Source organism: Pecten maximus, chromosome 8 (genome assembly GCF_902652985.1).
Source record: "Pecten maximus chromosome 8, xPecMax1.1, whole genome shotgun sequence".
In the NCBI taxonomy this organism is placed as follows: Eukaryota; Metazoa; Mollusca; class Bivalvia; order Pectinida; family Pectinidae; genus Pecten; species Pecten maximus.
Window position 1 is genome coordinate 31732205 of NC_047022.1, and position 17085 is coordinate 31749289.

Here is a 17085-nt window from a genome sequence, read left to right on the forward strand (position 1 = left end):
TAGTGCTATCAATATAAGGTCTCTAAACTCCCGTGTAGTTCAAACTGATTAAAACCTGCATGTACTAATCAGTATTGGGCGGTAGTTCTTTAGGAGTGTTTGGGTTGATTGACACTGCCTGCAGTAATTAATCCCACTCGCCTTACAGATCATACGGTTTCAGTCGTGTGTACTCTCTGGGTTTTTTTTAATTTGTTTACGAATTGGTGTGATTTTGTAGCAATGGTTTTTATTTTCAATTCTTGCTATCCGTTTCTGAAACAATATACGCTGAATAGGTACCATGCTTGTAGTAAAGGGAAAAGGATAATGAATCGGTTAAGATGTATTTTTAAGTATTAAGTGTTTAGATACATATTATAGGACTAAAATCAGGTCGATGGCAAAAAGGAACGTGAACAAGTTAAGAAACTGCTAATCGACATCGTACAACTCCAGAAACCTTAGTTACACTCGAGGGCTATTGTTTTGCACTGGATATGGCAGAGTATAAACGAGGTTTTGAATATGATGATTTTGACACGGAATAGAAAATATACTCGGAATAACCTCGTAAACATGCAACGTGTTACCGTAACCATAGTAACATATCAAACAATAGACCGAGTGGAGGCCGTATTTGTCGGGGTCATTACAATTGTTCTTTTACATTCGAATTCGATTTTATCGAGCAGGATTTCTTCTCTAAATGCTGACGATTCAAGCAGGAAAAAATGTTATTCGATCTTTACTTGACTGGTTGAAACAATACATTTTCTTTAAATGATAAATTGAGGTGAAAGGATTTGAAAATAAGCAAATCGATTACGTAAAACAACTCCAGTTCAACTAAAGATTTAGTTTTGTTTGCATATCTTGTCTTCTGGTGCCACGTGAAATGTCACTCCTCTGGTAGAAGTCGGCTTTGTAACCAATACCAAACATGCATGATAGCTTCCGCTCTGTGTTGATATTTCACCTTGAACAATTCCCCTTAAATCTAAAATCACCTGAATAAACAAGTTCTGAGGCCGAGCTGTGATATTAGCCAGGTTTGTGGGGATTATATTATCTGAACTGTCTTTTTACTGTTAATCAGTAAAGACTTTAAGTTAAAATTTCTTTGTATCAATTCATCAAACTATTCATGTTTCAATAAAGTTGCCTGTTGTTAATATTTGACTGGAAATATTGAAAAGCCATCATATATAAATGATAATAACAGAGTAAAATAATGCCCGCTACGTTGCCTTCTATAAAAGCGACTTAATACAGGAATATGAATTATGACACCATAACAGTGAAAACATTGCATGCCCAGTATCTAATCCATTACGGAGGGAAAGAATTAAAATGGCATTTGGGTCATTGTAATAATAGGGGATTCATATGAATTTGATAATCGTTTATTTAACATTACATGAACGTTCGGTTAGATCCTCTTTGTGTCATAGGGACTTGACCTTTAGTATGCTCTTATACTTATTTCATATACCAAAAAAGGAAATATGACGTTACACCCTTAAACATTGGCCTACAGCAACAAAATATGATAGTGGTGCTATCTGTCAACAATTCTAGTTAAAACTATCTTTGTTAGGTGGCTATATCTCCCAACGCGTCATTGTCATACATATTGGAATTACTCCCTTTCTTGGTCAACCTGTTTCTGTTTTATTACACGAAGCAAAATACCTTAGGAGCCAAAACATTTAAGCGTCCTATAATTCCACTGTTGCTGATATACAAAATGTATATGAAATCACGGACACAACAGGGTTTTCTACATCAGCTACTTAATTCCTTTTAATTTCAAATTAAACAGCAATATTAAGGACAGTTATCTATTAAGCATGACGAATATATTCGCCCTTCTTTCCATTTCTTGCTAGTAACATCCCTACTCTCTCAGCCCACGTGAGTATTGCCCGGATTTGGCACAGATTTGCCTGATGTCTTCGATGAAGTAAATGACGATTATATTTTTACATTTCTATTTCAAGATTCTCATATATGTAAATCATAATGTTAAAATATTCCGCGTTTCGTGGCTTTTAAGTTAGAATCATGATCAAAGAAGAAAGTCGCCGGGACTCTAAAGAAATTTCACCAAAATATTCCTGCGACTTTTTCCACTCTCTAATTTTCTATGAGAATGACCTTGCTTTTATCGTCGGCTACCGTCCATATATGGTTACTGGTCACAGCTATATTTTCTATGGAAGTGGGTTGACAGCCATCAGTCCATAGAGGCTGGCCCCACATTTATTTTTCACAGAGATGTAATCTCTGGTATTGATGTTTTATTTTCATTTGATTAGGAACAGTATGCTGTTGATGTTTATAGTGATCAATATCTTTACGTAAGCTTATTGACATCACGCGCTTGTGTATCGTCGGCAACAATATAATTTCCTTACCTCTTGTCTACCATAATATAAACTTCTGTCATCTATCGAGGATTTACAAATTGTAAATAAACGTTATCTCCTGACAATGGTATCGTGTATTTGATATCACCTAGAGCAAAGACAGTCAATTCTCATAGATTTATGACAGAACTAGCCCAGTTCTCAATATCTGTATGTGGCCTGTATTCAATATGACGACAAAGGCCGCCGATAAGTCTTATGTATATTTATTCTTTGTGTGCAATATGTCGGCTTTGAAATGAGAGTTTAAGAACACGGCTTACAAAGGTGCAACTGATCTGACCTTCTAACTCTATATATAATTAACATTTATATAAAGATAATTGTTTGTATACAATGTTTCTTTGCAAACAGGATGGGAAGGTCGAGTTTGTGATGTGAAGCCCTTAGCTTTTGGGTCTCTAGGTAATACATGGGGTTATATTGGAAATACCAGCCTTGCTTTTTGTCGTGTATGTCTGCATTGTGAATATCTGTAAAAGTAATGACGGTGTTAACAAATATAACATATATGTTTGACAATCCATGACCACACCTTACATGCTCTCAGAGTCCATGTTAAGCAGTCACTGGTAATACCTATGGTTTGAACAGCCAGGGTCATTTAAGGACGTACCAGGTTTTCGAGGTGGAGGGAGGCCGGGGAACCCGGAGAAAAATCACCAACATACGGTCAGTACCAGGCAACTGCCCCACTTAGTTTTCGAACTCGCAACCCAAAGGGCTAGTGATAAAGTGTCGAGACACCTTATCCACTCGACCAACATTTCACGCAATAACATTCCTAAATTATCTAGCCATAACATCTGCATTTTACTTTAGTTTATTATGTTTTACTGTTTACTGTTACAGTGGTCAACTGTTGTTTACTGTTGTTTACTCTAGTCTGCTGTGGTTTACTGTTGTAAACTGATGTTTACTGTTGTTTACTGCACTCTGCTATGGGTGATCTCTGGTTTATTAGAGTGGATTCGATAATCTAAAAAGTTGGCTGAATATCATGACTTTTGTTACGAATACCTTACTTGTAAGTAGAGATTTGTTTACTACGTTACTCATGGTGTCCATCCTTCCTGCATTGTTTCTCAGAGAGTACCAGTTCTATTTTAATGTATTACTACACACTGTGATGATGTCAGTAAAGTTATGAAAGGATTTTACAAAAGACATACTAGAACCATTTTAAACACAAAAGAGAGTTTGATACAGAAGAGCCAAAACTACTGCCCAATACAGCTGGTTTGTCCTTCTCGGACTCGTGGAGGAAAGCCGGAGTACCCGGAGAAAAACGGTCAGTACCTGGCAACTGCCCCACGTAGGTTTCGAACTCGCAGCCCAGAGGTGGAGGGCTAGTGATAAAGTGTCGGGACACCTTAACCACTCGGCCACCGCGGCCCCTGTAAAGTGGTAAGGCGCTGATGTACGTAGGAAAACATCAATTTATTCATTCCTTGTTTTATGTCATAGTTTGTATATACTATGAATCTTCTTGTTTGTTCGGAAATCGAAAATTAAGTCTCTTCATTTAATTCTATTATGGATTTTATTTAACATTTATTCGAGTGCAATCAAAGCAAAATATAACTGGGATTTTGACCTTTTCTGACCCGGAATTTTAAAAATACTCCTAATATGACTCATCACCGATTGCAATAATTTGAATGACTTTAAACTACGTCATGGAATTTGATAAAAGTCGCCTGTAAATACGATAATCCATCATGTACATGTATCTATAAAAAAACATCGATAAGAATCACGGAAGATTTAAAACAAAACCCATAGTTACCTAGCTGACATGGTGGTAGACCGGAAGTGAACTGTCACTCAGAGTCACCAGTTGCCGAAATGTTGCCGAACACTTATGTCGCGAGGATCGTCACAAGCTGTCAAATCAGCAGGCTTTTCCCTCTCATGATATCCTTATCGATCTGAAGGGCCCCTTAACCAAGGAGATTAGATATAGTGTACAGGTACAGTAGATAGCCAAAGTCATACCGCCAGACACATCACAGACTCATCAAAGATTATTAACTGATACATTTTTAGTTTTTTCTAACTCTTTAATATACACTATCTGATTTATTAGATACATCGGATACTTAATTGTCTATATATCTACTGTTGTGATGTTTATGTTGAACTCCACACGAAGGGCTACATTAATGGTGAGGGGTGTCCGCCGACCTGTCACATGTGGACATCACTTTGACCAAGCCGATGTGTTTGACAGGAATATACTTGTCTGTACATATCAGTTAGAATGTGGTGATTTTTGATGATCAAACATATATCATTGGCTGTCAGCCCCATGGACAGTATAACGACAGCTTAAATCAGCTGACAATTAACAGCTTGAACCCTCAGACAATTGACAGATATGATAGCAGTGTATACTATTGTACCACTTAAAATAACAGTTTCACAACTGGAATACGGTTATTTGTGACAAGTCCATCTCACACACTCTAGTTACATGATTTCCTACTTACTTTGGGCCAAACTCACCCAGTCAGTTAGGAGGGGGCGGTCTTCTCAAAGTCAACACCCGAATTCGCGACACCTAACCGATAACCTCCCGCTTGCTGTCTACTTTGGCCTCCATTCGAAGGTCTGTTTTGACGTACGTCTGGTATCTTTTCAATTTTTATCTTTTTCAATAACAGAGAAATACTTGCTGTCGCATTTTTGGAGGTTTGTTATCACTCCCTGTGTGAAGGTGTTTGTGACGGCCTAGTACGTTACTGTTGTGACTTAACACTAGTGCGCTGGTCGGTTCTGAGGTGTCGCGAGCATTTGACTTGCATATTTATATTTAAATGGCCTTTGAGAGACTTCAAACAAAATGTCCATCCCGCTAGTCTATCAATCACACACAAACTGTCTCAACTTGTGCGCTTAAATTACAGGACACAGATTAGTGAGGCACAGGTGACACTGTATTGCTACATTCTGGTGGAGGAAGGGTACTGATAACGAAGTTTGTTATTAGCCGGAAGGAAATCGTATCACTCAAAACATGTAACAATTATATATTATTACATACAGAAAATAGCTGGCTAACATATAATGACCTACAATTAACATTTGGACTACCATAACAGGATCTACAAACTCTGTATATCGCCGATAAGTGGTAAGTAATTTACTGTTATTTAACACATTTATTTTTCATTCGAATATAAACAAATTGTTTCGATTATCATGTAATCAGAACCTAACATTAATTCACAGGTAGTGTACGTGAATTGAGTAACACTTTAATCTGAAGCTGTCAGAATCCTGTCTACCCCCAGTAAACATTTTATTATCAGACTGTGATACATGTTAAGTGACATTTGCGATGGGATTGTAATAATGTCAGTTATTAGTAATTAGAGAACTTTACCAAGTATCGGTAAACATTGTGTTGCTTTAAAAAGAAGTATTGCTACATGTATTGTCAAAGATCGGTGTGAGTACAAGGTATCCAGTTTACTCTGTGACTCTTCTGTTGTTACTTCTAATAAGCCTGTACCTTTTATGTTGTTATTTCTAATAAGCCTGTACCTATTCTGTTGTTAATTCTAATAAGCCTGTATCTATTCTGTTGTTAATTCTAATAAGCCTGTACCTATTCTGTTGTTAATTCTAATAAGCCTGTATCTATTCTGTTGTTAATTCTAATAAGCCTGTATCTATTCTGTTGTTACTTCTAATAAGCCTGTATCTATTCTGTTGTTAATTCTAATAAGCATGTTATCTATTCTGTTGTTAATTCTAATAAGCCTGTATCTATTCTGTTGTTAATTCTAATAAGCCTGTACCTATTCTGTTGTTAATTCTAATAAGCCTGTACCTATTCTGTTGTTAATTCTAATAAGCCTGTATCTATTCTGTTGTTAATTCTAATAAGCCTGTATCTATTCTGTTGTTACTTCTAATAAGCCTGTATCTATTCTGTTGTTAATTCTAATAAGCATGTTATCTATTCTGTTGTTAATTCTAATAAGCCTGTATCTATTCTGTTGTTAATTCTAATAAGCCTGTACCTATTCTTTTGTTAATTCTAATAAGCCTGTACCTATTCTTTTGTTAATTTTAAGAACTTGAAACAATCAAATTAAGGAAGTGACTTTATGATGTTAACTTTCTCAAGTTTAATATTGGCTCATAAGAGCTATAAAAACGCTATATGACCAGAGAGTACCGCTTATAAATACTTATTGAAATTTCAAACACCTACAATTCAAATTGTACATGTAATATGACCATTACTAAAATAGTATTTGAAATACTCCAAATCTACCATCCTCATTTGTTTTAAACCTTTTACACCTATAATACCAAATAGTTATGATATTAAGCGATGGACGCAGTCAACATTTGTGATACTTGCTGTGAACATGTAAACCTCCCATAGCTAACTGTCGCCCACCGCTGTGTATCACACACGCGAGTATATCTATCAATCTGCGTGACATACGACAGACACACATCAGATCGGTAAATGTCGAAGTTGAGCTGTTGCAGTATTGTCCCAAGGTCTCGATCTATGATGATTGATATTCCCGCTAATCCACTAGTCAGCGTCCCGAACGAGAATCTACTTACCTCTGTATCACTGTCCACAGTCAGTGTACAAACCTCTGTACCAGTCTCCACTGTCTCTATACAAACCTCTGTACCGGTCTCCACTGTCTCTGTACAAACCTCTGTACCAGTCTCCACTGTCTCTGTACCGGTCTCCACTGTCTCTATACAAACCCCTGTACCAGTCTCCACTGTCTCTGTACAAACCTCTGTACCAGTCTCCACTGTCTCTGTACAAACCTCTGTACCAGTCTCCACTGTCTCTATACAAACCCCTGTACCAGTCTCCACTGTCAGTGTACAAACCCCTGTACCAGTCTCCACTGTCAGTGTACAAACCTCTGTACCAGTCTCCACTGTCTCTATACAAACCTCTGTACCAGTCTCCACTGTCTCTATACAAACCTCTGTACCAGTCTCCACTGTCTCTGTACAAACCTCTGTACTAGTCTCCACTGTCTCTGTACCAGTCTCCACTGTCTCTGTACCAGTCTCCATTGTCTCTGTACAAACCTCTGTACCAGTGTCCACTGTCTCTGTACCAGTCTCCACTGTCTCTATACAAACCTCTGTACCAGTCTCCACTGTCTCTGTACAAACCTCTGTACCAGTCTCCACTGTCTCTGTACAAACCTCTGTACCAGTCTCCATTGTTTCTATACAAACCTCTGTACCAGTCTCCAGTGTCTCTGTACCAGTCTCCACTGTCTCTGTACAAACCTCTGTACCAGTCTCCACTGTCTCTATACCAGTCTCCACTGTCTCTATACAAACCTCTGTACCAGTCTCCACTGTCTCTGTACCAGTCTCCACTGTCTCTGTACAAACCTCTGTACCAGTCTCCACTGTCTCTATACCAGTCTCCACTGTCTCTGTACCAGTCTCCACTGTCAGTGTACAAACCTCTGTACCAGTCTCCACTGTCTCTGTACAAACCTCTGTACCAGTCTCCACTGTCAGTGTACAAATCTCTGTACCAGTCTCCATTGTTTCTATACAAACCTCTGTACCAGTCTCCATTGTCTCTATACAAACCTCTGTACCAGTCTCCATTGTCTCTATACAAACCTCTGTACCAGTCTCCACTGTCTCTGTACCAGTCTTCACTGTCTCTGTAGAAACCTCTGTACCAGTCTCCACTGTCTCTGTACCAGTCTCCACTGTCTCTATACAAACCTCTGTACCAGTCTCCACTGTCTCTGTACAAACCTCTGTACCAATCTCCACTGTCTCTGTACCAGTCTCCACTGTCTCTGTACCAGTCTCCACTGTTTCTGTACCAGTCTCCACTGTCTTTGTACCAGTCTCCACTGTCTGTATACAAACCTCTGTACCAGTCTCCACTGTCTCTTTACCAGTCTCCACTGTCTCTATACAAACCTCTGTACCAGTCTCCACTGTCTCTGTACAAACCTCTGTACCAGTCTCCACTGTCTCTGTACAAACCTCTGTACCAGTCTCCACTGTCTCTGTACGAACTTCTGTACCAGTCTCCACTGTCTCTATAAAAACCTCTGTACCAGTCTCCACTGTCTCTGTACCAGTCTCCACTGTCTCTATACAAACCTCTGTACCAGTCTCCACTGTCTCTGTACAAACCTCTGTACCAGTCTCCACTGTCTCTGTACCAGTCTCCACTGTCTCTGTACAAACCTCTGTACCAGTCTCCACTGTCTCTGTACAAACCTCTGTACCAGTCTCCACTGTCTCTATACAAACCTCTGTACCATTCTCCACTGTCTCTGTGCAAACCTCTGTACCAGTCCTCACTGTCTCTATACAAACCTCTGTACCAGTCTCCACTGTCTCTGTACCAGTCTCCACTGTCTCTGTACCAGTCTCCACTGTCTCTGTACAAACCTCTGTACCAGTCTCCGTGGTCTCTGTACAAACCTCTGTACCAGTCTCCACTGTCAGTGTACAAACCCCTGTACCAGTCTCCACTGTCAGTGTACAAACCTCTGTACCAGTCTCCACTGTCTCTATACAAACCTCTGTACCAGTCTCCACTGTCTCTATACAAACCTCTGTACCAGTCTCCACTGTCTCTGTACAAACCTCTGTACTAGTCTCCACTGTCTCTGTACCAGTCTCCACTGTCTCTGTACCAGTCTCCATTGTCTCTGTACAAACCTCTGTACCAGTGTCCACTGTCTCTGTACCAGTCTCCACTGTCTCTATACAAACCTCTGTACCAGTCTCCACTGTCTCTGTACAAACCTCTGTACCAGTCTCCACTGTCTCTGTACAAACCTCTGTACCAGTCTCCATTGTTTCTATACAAACCTCTGTACCAGTCTCCAGTGTCTCTGTACCAGTCTCCACTGTCTCTGTACAAACCTCTGTACCAGTCTCCACTGTCTCTATACCAGTCTCCACTGTCTCTATACAAACCTCTGTACCAGTCTCCACTGTCTCTGTACCAGTCTCCACTGTCTCTGTACAAACCTCTGTACCAGTCTCCACTGTCTCTATGCCAGTCTCCACTGTCTCTGTACCAGTCTCCACTGTCAGTGTACAAACCTCTGTACCAGTCTCCACTGTCTCTGTACAAACCTCTGTACCAGTCTCCACTGTCAGTGTACAAATCTCTGTACCAGTCTCCATTGTTTCTATACAAACCTCTGTACCAGTCTCCATTGTCTCTATACAAACCTCTGTACCAGTCTCCATTGTCTCTATACAAACCTCTGTACCAGTCTCCACTGTCTCTGTACCAGTCTTCACTGTCTCTGTACAAACCTCTGTACCAGTCTCCACTGTCTCTGTACCAGTCTCCACTGTCTCTGTACCAGTCTCCACTGTCTCTATACAAACCTCTGTACCAGTCTCCACTGTCTCTGTACAAACCTCTGTACCAATCTCCACTGTCTCTGTACCAGTCTCCACTGTCTCTGTACCAGTCTCCACTGTTTCTGTACCAGTCTCCACTGTCTTTGTACCAGTCTCCACTGTCTGTATACAAACCTCTGTACCAGTCTCCACTGTCTCTTTACCAGTCTCCACTGTCTCTATACAAACCTCTGTACCAGTCTCCACTGTCTCTGTACAAACCTCTGTACCAGTCTCCACTGTCTCTGTACAAACCTCTGTACCAGTCTCCACTGTCTCTGTACGAACTTCTGTACCAGTCTCCACTGTCTCTATAAAAACCTCTGTACCAGTCTCCACTGTCTCTGTACCAGTCTCCACTGTCTCTATACAAACCTCTGTACCAGTCTCCACTGTCTCTGTACAAACCTCTGTACCAGTCTCCACTGTCTCTGTACCAGTCTCCACTGTCTCTGTACAAACCTCTGTACCAGTCTCCACTGTCTCTGTACAAACCTCTGTACCAGTCTCCACTGTCTCTATACAAACCTCTGTACCATTCTCCACTGTCTCTGTGCAAACCTCTGTACCAGTCCTCACTGTCTCTATACAAACCTCTGTACCAGTCTCCACTGTCTCTGTACCAGTCTCCACTGTCTCTGTACCAGTCTCCACTGTCTCTGTACAAACCTCTGTACCAGTCTCCGTGGTCTCTGTACAAACCTCTGTACCAGTCTCCACTGTCTCTATACAAACCTCTGTACCAGTCTCCACTGTCTCTGTACAAACCTCTGTACCAGTCTCCACTGTCTCTGTACCAGTCTCCACTGTCTCTGTACAAACCTCTGTACCAGTCCCCACTGTCTCTATACGAACCTCTGTACCAGTCTCCACTGTCTCTGTACAAACCTCTGTACCAGTCTCCACTGTCTCTATACAAACCTCTGTACCAGTCTCCACTGTCTCTGTACCAGTCTCCACTGTCTCTATACAAACCTCTGTACCAGTCTCCACTGTCTCTGTACCAGTCTCCACTGTCTCTGTACAAACGCCTGTACCAGTCTCCACTGTCTTTGTACAAACCTCTGTACCAGTCTCCACTGTCTCTATACAAACCCCTGTACCAGTCTCCACTGTCTCTGTACCAGTCTCCACTGTCTTTGTACAAACCTCTGTACCAGTCTCCACTGTCTCTATACAAACCCCTGTACCAGTCTCCACTGTCTCTGTACCAGTTTCCACTATCTCTATACAAACCTCTGTACCAGTCTCCACTGTCTTTGTACAAACCTCTGTACCAGTCTCCACTGTCTCTATACAAACCCCTGTACCAGTCTCCACTGTATCTGTACCAGTCTCCACTGTCTCTGTACAAACCCCTGTACCAGTCTCCACTGTCTCTATACAAACCCCTGTACCAGTCTCCACTGTCTCTGTACAAACCTCTGTACCAGTCTCCACTGTCTCTATACGAACCTCTGTACCAGTCTCCACTGTCTCTATACAAACCCCTGTACCAGTCTCCACTGTCTCTGTACCAGTCTCCACTGTCTCTATACAAACCTCTGTACCAGTCTCCACTGTCTCTGTACCGGTCTCCACTGTCTCTATACCAGTCTCCACTGTCTCTGTACCAGTCCCCACTGTCTCTGTACAAACCTCTGTACCAGTCTCCACTGTCTCTGTACCAGTCTCCACTGTCTCTATACAAACCTCTGTACCAGTCTCCACTGTCTTTGTACAAACCTCTGTACCAGTCTCCACTGTCTCTGTACAAACCTCTGTACCAGTCTCCACTGTCTCTGTACAAACCTCTGTACCAGTCTCCACTGTCTCTATACAAACCTCTGTACCAGTCTCCACTGTCTCTGTACGAACTTCTGTACCAGTCTCCACTGTCTCTTTACAAATCTCTGTACCAGTCTCCACTGTCTCTATACAAACCCCTGTACCAGTCTCCACTGTCTCTGTACAAACCCCTGTACCAGTCTCCACTGTCTCTGTACAAACCCCTGTACCAGTCTCCACTGTCTCTGTACCAGTCTCCACTGTCTCTGTACAAACCCCTGTACCAGTCTCCACTGTCTCTATACAAACCCCTGTACCAGTCTCCACTGTCTCTGTACAAACCTCTGTACCAGTCTCCACTGTCTCTATACAAACCTCTGTACCAGTCTCCACTGTCTCTGTACAAACCTCTGTACCAGTCTCCACTGTCTCTGTACCAGTCTCCACTGTCTCTATACAAACCTCTGTACCAGTCTCCACTGTCTCTGTACAAACCTCTGTACCAGTCCTCACTGTCTCTATACAAACCTCTGTACCAGTCTCCACTGTCTCTGTACCAGTCTCCACTGTCTCTGTACCAGTCTCCACTGTCTCTATACAAACCTCTGTACCAGTCTCCGTGGTCTCTGTACAAACCTCTGTACCAGTCTCCACTGTCTCTGTACAAACCTCTGTACCAGTCTCCACTGTATCTGTACAAACCCCTGTACCAGTCTCCACTGTCTCTATACGAACCTCTGTACCAGTCTCCACTGTCTCTGTACAAACCTCTGTACCAGTCTCCACTGTCTCTGTACCAGTCTCCACTGTCTCTGTACAAACCTCTGTACCAGTCTCCACTGTCTCTATACAAACCTCTGTACCAGTCTCCACTGTCTCTATACAAACCCCTGTACCAGTCTCCACTGTCTCTGTACAAACCTCTGTACCAGTCTCCACTGTCTCTGTACCAGTCTCAACTGTCTCTGTACCAGTCTCCACTGACCCTGTACAAACCTCTGTACCAGTCTCCGCTGTCTCTGTACCAGTCTCCACTGTCTCTGTAACAGTCTCCACTGTCTCTATACAAACCTCTGTACAAGTCTCCACTGTCTCTGTACAAACCTCTGTACCAGTCTCCACTGTCTCTATACAAACCTCTGTACCAGTCTCCACTGCCTCTATACAAACCTCTGTACCAGTCTCCACTGTCTCTGTACAAACCTCTGTACCAGTCTCCACTGTCGTTGTACAAACCTCTGTACCAGTCTCCACTGTCTCTGTACAAACCTCTGTACCAGTCTCCACTGTCCCTGAACAAACCTCTGTACCAGTCTCCGCTGTCTCTGTACCAGTCTCCACTGTCTCTGTACCAGTCTCCACTGTCTCTGTACAAACCTCTGTACCAGTCTCCACTGTCTTTGTACAAACCTCTGTACCAGTCTCCACTGTCTCTATACAAACCTCTGTACCAGTCTCCACTATCTCTATACAAACCTCTGTACCAGTCTCCACTGTCTCTATACAAACCTCTGTACCGGTCTCCACTGTCTCTATACAAACCTCTGTACCAGTCTCCACTGTCTCTGTACCAGTCTCCACTGTCTCTATACAAACCTCTGTACCAGTCTCCACTGTCTCTGTACAAACCTCTGTACCAGTCTCCACTGTCTCTGTACCAGTCTCCACTGTCTCTGTACAAACCTCTGTACCAGTCTCCGTGGTCTCTGTACAAACCTCTGTACCAGTCTCCACTGTCTCTGTACAAACCTCTGTACCAGTCTCCACTGTCTCTGTACAAACCCCTGTACCAGTCTCCACTGTCTCTATACAAACCTCTGTACCAGTCTCCACTGTCTCTATACGAACCTCTGTACCAGTCTCCACTGTCTCTGTACAAACCTCTGTACCAGTCTCCACTGTCTCTGTACCAGTCTCCACTGTCTCTATACGAACCTCTGTACCAGTCTCCACTGTCTCTATACAAACCTCTGTACCAGTCTCCACTGTCTCTGTACCAGTCTCCACTGTCTCTATACAAACCTTTGTACCAGTCTCCACTGTCTCTGTACAAACCTCTGTACCAGTCTCCACTGTCTCTGTACCAGTCTCCACTGTCTCTATACAAACCTCTGTACCAGTGTCCGTGGTCTCTGTACAAACCTCTGTACCAGTCTCCACTGTCTCTGTACAAACCTCTGTACCAGTCTCCACTGTCTCTATACAAACCTCTGTACCAGTCTCCACTATCTCTATACAAACCTCTGTACCAGTCTCCACTGTCTCTATACAAACCTCTGTACCGGTCTCCACTGTCTCTATACAAACCTCTGTACCAGTCTCCACTGTCTCTGTACCAGTCTCCACTGTCTCTATACAAACCTCTGTACCAGTCTCCGTGGTCTCTGTACAAACCTCTGTACCAGTCTCCACTGTCTCTGTACAAACCTCTGTACCAGTCTCCACTGTCTCTGTACAAACCCCTGTACCAGTCTCCACTGTCTCTATACAAACCTCTGTACCAGTCTCCACTGTCTCTATACGAACCTCTGTACCAGTCTCCACTGTCTCTGTACAAACCTCTGTACCAGTCTCCACTGTCTCTGTACCAGTCTCCACTCTCTCTGTACCAGTCTCCACTCTCTCTGTACAAACCTCTGTACCAGTCTCCATTGTTTCTATACAAACCTCTGTACCAGTCTCCATTGTCTCTATACAAACCTCTGTACCAGTCTCCATTGTCTCTATACAAACCTCTGTACCAGTCTCCACTGTCTCTGTACAAACCTCTGTACCAGTCTCCACTGTCTCTGTACAAACCTCCGTACTAGTCTCCACTGTCGTTGTACAAACCTCTGTACCAGTCTCCACTGTCTCTGTACAAACCTCTGTACCAGTCTCCACTGTCGTTGTACAAACCTCTGTACCAACCTCCACTGTCTCTATACAAACCCCTGTACCAGTCTCCACTGTCTCTGTACAAACCCCTGTACCAGTCTCCACTGTCTCTGAACCAGTCTCCACTGTCTCTGTACAAACCTCTGTACCAGACTCCACTGTCTCTATACAAACCTCTGTACCAGTCTCCACTGTCGTTGTACAAACCTCTGTACCAGTCTCCACTGTCTCTGTACCAGTCTCCACTGTCTCTGTACAAACCTCTGTACCAGTCTCCACTGTCTCTATACAAATCTCTGTACCAGTCTCCACTGTCTCTGTACAAACTTCTGTACCAGTCTCCACTGTCTCTATACAAACCTCTGTACCAGTCTCCACTGTCTCTGTACCAGTCTCCACTGTCTCTGTACCAGTCTCCACTGTCTCTGTACAAACCTCTGTACCAGTCTCCACTGACCCTGTACAAACCTCTGTACCAGTCTCCGCTGTCTCTGTACCAGTCTCCACTGTCTCTGTACCAGTCTCCACTGTCTCTATACAAACCTCTGTACCAGTCTCCACTGTCTCTGTACAAACCTCTGTACCAGTCTCCACTGTCTCTATACAAACCTCTGTACCAGTCTCCACTGCCTCTATACAAACCTCTGTACCAGTCTCCACTGTCTCTGTACAAACCTCTGTACCAGTCTCCATTGTTTCTATACAAACCTCTGTACCAGTCTCCATTGTCTCTATACAAACCTCTGTACCAGTCTCCATTGTCTCTATACAAACCTCTGTACCAGTCTCCACTGTCTCTGTACCAGTCTCCACTGTCTCTGTACAAACCTCTGTACCAGTCTCCACTGTCTCTGTACAAACCTCCGTACTAGTCTCCACTGTCGTTGTACAAACCTCTGTACCAGTCTCCACTGTCTCTGTACAAACCTCTGTACCAGTCTCCACTGTCGTTGTACAAACCTCTGTACCAACCTCCACTGTCTCTGTACCAGTCTCCACTGTCGTTGTACAAACCTCTGTACCAGTCTCCACTGTCTCTATACAAACCCCTGTACCAGTCTCCACTGTCTCTGTACCAGTCTCCACTGTCTCTGTACAAACCTCTGTACCAGTCTCCACTGTCTCTATACAAACCTCTGTACCAGTCTCCACTGTCGTTGTACAAACCTCTGTACCAGTCTCCACTGTCTCTGTACCAGTCTCCACTGTCTCTGTACAAACCTCTGTACCAGTCTCCACTGTCTCTATACAAATCTCTGTACCAGTCTCCACTGTCTCTGTACAAACTTCTGTACCAGTCTCCACTGTCTCTATACAAACCTCTGTACCAGTCTCCACTGTCTCTGTACCAGTCTCCACTGTCTCTGTACAAACCTCTGTACCAGTCTCCACTGACCCTGTACAAACCTCTGTACCAGTCTCCGCTGTCTCTGTACCAGTCTCCACTGTCTCTGTACCAGTCTCCACTGTCTCTATACAAACCTCTGTACCAGTCTCCACTGTCTCTGTACAAACCTCTGTACCAGTCTCCACTGTCTCTATACAAACCTCTGTACCAGTCTCCACTGCCTCTATACAAACCTCTGTACCAGTCTCCGCTGTCTCTGTACAAACCTCTGTACCAGTCTCCACTGTCGTTGTACAAACCTCTGTACCAGTCTCCACTGTCTCTGTACAAACCTCTGTACCAGTCTCCACTGTCCCTGTACAAACCTCTGTACCAGTCTCCGCTGTCTCTGTACCAGTCTCCACTGTCTCTGTACCAGTCTCCACTGTCTCTGTACAAACCTCTGTACCAGTCTCCACTGTCTTTGTACAAACCTCTGTACCAGTCTCCACTGTCTCTATACAAACCTCTGTACCAGTCTCCACTATCTCTATACAAACCTCTGTACCGGTCTCCACTGTCTCTATACAAACCTCTGTACCAGTCTCCACTGTCTCTGTACCAGTCTCCACTGTCTCTATACAAACCTCTGTACCAGTCTCCACTGTCTCTGTACAAACCTCTGTACCAGTCTCCACTGTCTCTGTACAAACCTCTGTACCAGTCTCCGTGGTCTCTGTACAAACCTCTGTACCAGTCTCCACTGTCTCTGTACAAACCTCTGTACCAGTCTCCACTGTCTCTGTACAAACCCCTGTACCAGTCTCCACTGTCTCTATACAAACCTCTGTACCAGTCTCCACTGTCTCTATACGAACCTCTGTACCAGTCTCCACTGTCTCTGTACAAACCTCTGTACCAGTCTCCACTGTCTCTGTACCAGTCTCCACTGTCTCTGTACCAGTCTCCACTCTCTCTGTACAAACCTCTGTACCAGTCTCCATTGTTTCTATACAAACCTCTGTACCAGTCTCCATTGTCTCTATACAAACCTCTGTACCAGTCTCCATTGTCTCTATACAAACCTCTGTACCAGTCTCCACTGTCTCTGTACAAACCTCTGTACCAGTCTCCACTGTCTCTGTACAAACCTCCGTACCAGTCTCCACTGTCGTTGTACAAACCTCTGTACCAGTCTCCACTGTCTCTGTACAAACCTCTGTACCAGTCTCCACTGTCGTTGTACAAACCTCTGTACCAACCTCCACTGTCTCTGTACCAGTCTCCACTGTCGTTGTA

General features: G+C 43.3%; 1 protein-coding gene across 1 annotated transcript in view; it reads left to right on the forward strand.

Annotated features, from left to right (window-relative positions):
- Positions 1–5199: 5199 nt before the first annotated feature.
- The window catches only part of LOC117333205 (nitric oxide synthase, brain-like), a 203146-nt gene continuing 191260 nt past the window's right edge, over positions 5200–17085 (forward strand). The window contains exon 1 of the mRNA XM_033892380.1: positions 5200–5547. The gene's annotated coding sequence lies outside the window, so the exon portion shown is untranslated. The remainder of the gene's footprint in view (positions 5548–17085) is intronic.